Here is a 4,288-nt window from a genome sequence, read left to right as displayed (position 1 = left end):
AGCTGCAGGATGGGGAGACTAAAAGGAAGCAGCCACATCCAGCCGCCCTACCGCCTCAGTACCCAGGCTTGGGGAAACGGCCACCCGATGTCATCCCAGGGACCCCAATGTGGGGCATGCTCAGAGGGCTCTGCTCAAGTGGTTCCAGTATTGTGAAATGCTGTCAATCTCGCCAATCCAAGGACGAGGAAATCCCTGCAAAATCCATTGGCTGTCATAGTCTACCTTAGAGTTTCCATTTGCCCAGATATTTGCTGTCAACACTTGACTGGGTAGTTGACCAATTTGTTCTGCTCTCCTTCCTCTGCTATGGCACCAGATGTCCTCTGCAGGCTGCAGTGGTCTGCCATATCCTCCATGTACATCTAGGCATGCCATCCACTGCTCCATCTTAATTGCTGAAGAGGCCCAGTTCTGAGTCATGCGTGCCACAGTCAGACCACAGAACCTGCAACTCTCCCCATGGTTGAAGTTCTGAGCCCAAGAGATCAGCTGGAGGGATCCTCAAAGAAACCTCATCTGAGGTGATCCCGGACCTGACTCGTTTTGCTTGTCAGTATGGGGTCTGGCTCAGTTCGTCATCCATATCAACCTATACACACATTGCTAGTTGCACTTGCTGGATCAGTTCTGTCTCTAGCCCTGTCTCTTACATAAACCAGTGGATGCTATGGCCCAGCCCAACCCAGGGCAGCACACACTCAGCCCTCAGGGACACCAGCGGGAGCTGCAGCCTAGTTGGAGCAACCCTCAATAACCCACACCAGGCTGGCCACCAGCCCTGTCTAGCCAGGCCCGTCTCTGTATCTGTTATCTGTCATACTGCCTTTATAATAAATCTTTAAAAAGAAAAGGAAAAAAAAACAGTTCATCGGAAATGTGTATTATGGAAAAACTATGTGTGGGTTTCAAAATGTTTTGAACCTAAATCGGCTTATCTTTTAATATAATTTTAGAGTCTTGTGCCTCCCAGCCACCTTGACCCCTTTTCTGAGATGGGGTTGTGCTGAACTCGCTTCCTTGTTCCTCTTCTCCCCTCACTAGCTTCCTGTAAAGAAAGAACCTTAAAACTTTGTTGTGAAATTATTGTATTGTGTAAATGAAATGTTGTATCCTGAGATAATAGTTAAGAAAACTGTTTTGCTCTCAGCTGTGTCCCTCCCTGCTACACAACAGTGGATCTGGCACATGGCTGGCCTTTAAAGTAAGTGTGAATTTAATGAATAAATAAATCAAGGGAGCATATAAGAAACCTATTTTAGCTTCCTAAAGCTCAGGATTGACGCCAGGGTTACCTATTTAATTTCAAGATTTGTTTATTTTTATTGGAAAGGCAGATATACAGAGAGGAGGAGAGACAGAGAGGAAGATCTGCCATCTGTTGATTTACTTCCCAAGTGGCCACAACGGCCAGAGCTGAGCTGATCCAAATCCAGGAGCCAGGAACTTCCTCCAAGTCTCCTATGCGGGTGCAGGGTCCCAAGGCTTTGGGCCGTCCTTGACTGCTTTCCCAGGCCACAAACAGGGAGCTGGATGGGAAGTGGAGCAGCTTGGACTTGAATTGGTGTCCCTTTGGATATACCAGTTGCTAAGTAACCCTCTTTTACATATGTTAACCCAGAATATAACAAGTCATGATTAAAGCTGTGCTCACCTGCTAAACCCTCCTGATAGTCCACTTCTGATCCTAGCTGTCCATCACCAACTCCAAAACAATCAGCAGTCAGGAGCCTGCAGACTTTCGGCATGAAGACTGCCTGTGGCTCTGTTAGGGACTTCCCTAACCTGTGTGCATCCCCAGAAAGGCCTGATGTGACCTAGCTGTCACCCTCCTGGGGTAGTAGGAGAGACAGTACTGCTGTTCTCAGTGTGTTGTGTGCAAAACACCCAACAGTGCTTGTGCAGAACACCAAGCCACTGGGTGCAAACCACAGTTGTAAGGTGCCCGGGGGTTGAGCCAGGACTTCAGGATTGTACAGACAGAAGTGCCCTTCTGGGCCCTGCATGATGACTCAGTGGCTAAATCCTCACCTTGCATGTACCGGTATCCCATATAGGTACTGGTGCATGTTCAACTGCTCCACTTCCCATCTAGCTCCCTGAGAAAGCAGCAAAGGATGGCTGAAGGTCTTGGGATCCTGCATCCATGTGGCAGACCTGGAAGAAGCTTCTGGTTGCTGGCTTCAGATCAGCTCAGCTCAGCTCAAGCTGTTGTGGCCATTTGGGGACTGAACAAGAGGATGGAAGATCTTTGCCTATTCAAGCCCGTGAACTCGCTCATCTTCCTCTGGTCAGGGCAACAGGTGGGGAAACTCTTTGCATCACATGTCTTGCTTATAGACTTTGGACTGTTCGTCAGCCCCTTTTCAATTTCTATTTGTATGTGAGCTGAAGAGCCCGGGCTCTGGGACTGCTGTTGTGGTGTAGCAGGTTAAATTGCTGCCTGCAATACTGGCATTCCATTTGAGTGATGATTCCAGTCTGGGCTGCACCATTTCCAATCCAGCTCCGTGTTCATGCACCTGGGAAAGCTGGGGGAGCTGAGCCCAGTCCTCAAGTGGCCATAACAGCTGGAGCTGAGCCAATCTGAAGCCAGGAGCCAGAAGCTCTTCTGTGTCTCCCACGTGAGTGCAGGGTCCCAAGGCTTTGGGCCGTCCTCGACTGCTTTCCCAGGCCACAAGCTGGGAGCTGCATGGGAAGCAGGGCCTGCCGGGATTAGAACCGGTATCTATATGGGATGTCAGTGTATTCAAGGTGAGGACTTTAACCACTAGGCTATCACGCTGGGCTCAGTTTTTTGTTTTGAAGACCTGTTTATTTCCTCCTGCTCCACACTCCAAGTAGCCACAGCACCCAGAGCTAGGCAAGACAAGCATCAGGGACTTGATCCCGCTTTCCCGTATGCGTGGCTGGGGTCCCGACTTGGACCGTCCTCTGCGGCCTTCTCTGGAACGTTAACAGGGAGCTGCATGGGAAGCTGAGCAGCTGGACTCAGACCTGCGCTCCCTTGTGAATGCTGGCACTGTAGATGGTACTGCAAATGGCTTAACTCACTGTGCCACAGTGCCGGCTTCGGGCTGTTTCAGTAGACTAAAGCAGGTAGTTTAAAGTGATTCACTGATACAGCTGACAATTTAATAGCTAATGAAGATGGCTTGACAGGAGAAGAGAGTGTTATTTTAAATTGTTTTGGGCTTATCACCTGACATTCTAAGAAAAGAATTATAGTCACCCCTCACATGCTATAACAAAAATTTATCTGAACTAAATAATCCTATTTTTTAATTTTTGTTTGAGAGGCAGATTTACAGAGAGAAGGACACACACACACACACACACACACACACACACACACACACACACACACACACACACAGAAAGAGATCTTCCATCTACTGGTTCATTCCCCAAATAGCTGCAATAGCTGGAGCTGGTTGTTCTGAAACCGAGAGCCAGCAGCTTCTTCCAGGTCTCCCATGTCAGTGCAGGATCCCAGGGCCTTGAGCTGCCATCCTCTGCGGCTTCCCCAAGCCGTAAGCAGGGAGCTGGATCAGAAGTGGAGCAGCCAGACCCAAACTGGCACCCATATGGGACACTGGTGCTGCAGGGTGAGGCTTAGTTTACTATGCAATGATGCCAGCCCTATAATAGGCACTTTCAAATACCAGAAGAAGTGTTCTCAAACTTCAGGGACACATATACTAAAATTGGAATAATACAGAGATTAGCACGGCCCCTGCTCAAGGATGACACGCAAATGCCGAAAGAAGTTATTTTGTTTCTTAAGATTTATTTATTTGAAAGAAACAGAGAGAGAGAAAGAGTGAGCTTCCTCCCTAAATGCCACAATGGCTGCTGGCCTTATTTGAAGCCAGGAGCTTCTTTCTGGTCTCCATATGAGTGCAGGGGCCCAAGCACTTGGGTATCATTCACTGTTTTCCCAGGTGCTTTAGCAGGCAGGTAGATCAGATGTGGAGCAACCAAGACACAAACCAGTGCCCACAAGCATACTGCACTATGCCCCAGCTGCTCCTGAAGAATGGACGTTCTAAGCTTAGAATCAATGGAGACAAACTGGAATTGCAGGTTTCAGCCCAGGCTGCTCCATTTCCTATCCAGCTCTGATCCAATTGCTAATGTACCTGGGAAAGCAGCAGAGGATGGCCAGAGGCCCTGGGCCTACATCCCCCTGGCAGTTCCTGAATCCTGGCCACGTCAGGGTCCAGAGCTGGCTGCTGCAGCTATCTGGGGAGTGAATCAGCAGATGAAAGACATCTATCTCTTTCTT

The 4,288-nt window shown here is 48.9% G+C and overlaps 1 non-coding gene across 1 annotated transcript; it reads left to right on the top strand.

Annotated features, from left to right (window-relative positions):
- Nucleotides 1-3,673: 3,673 nt before the first annotated feature.
- On the top strand, nucleotides 3,674-3,782 carry LOC121149549. The gene has a single exon (XR_005882705.1). It is a non-coding gene; the product is annotated as a U6 spliceosomal RNA (small nuclear RNA).
- Nucleotides 3,783-4,288: the final 506 nt, after the last annotated feature.

The sequence above is a fragment of the Ochotona curzoniae genome, unplaced genomic scaffold (genome assembly GCF_017591425.1).
Source record: "Ochotona curzoniae isolate NIBS_2020 unplaced genomic scaffold, NIBS_Ocur_1.0 scaffold_4701, whole genome shotgun sequence".
Taxonomy (NCBI): domain Eukaryota; kingdom Metazoa; phylum Chordata; class Mammalia; order Lagomorpha; family Ochotonidae; genus Ochotona; species Ochotona curzoniae.
Note: the sequence above shows the minus strand (reverse complement) of the source record. Positions and strands in the feature narration are given on the sequence as shown.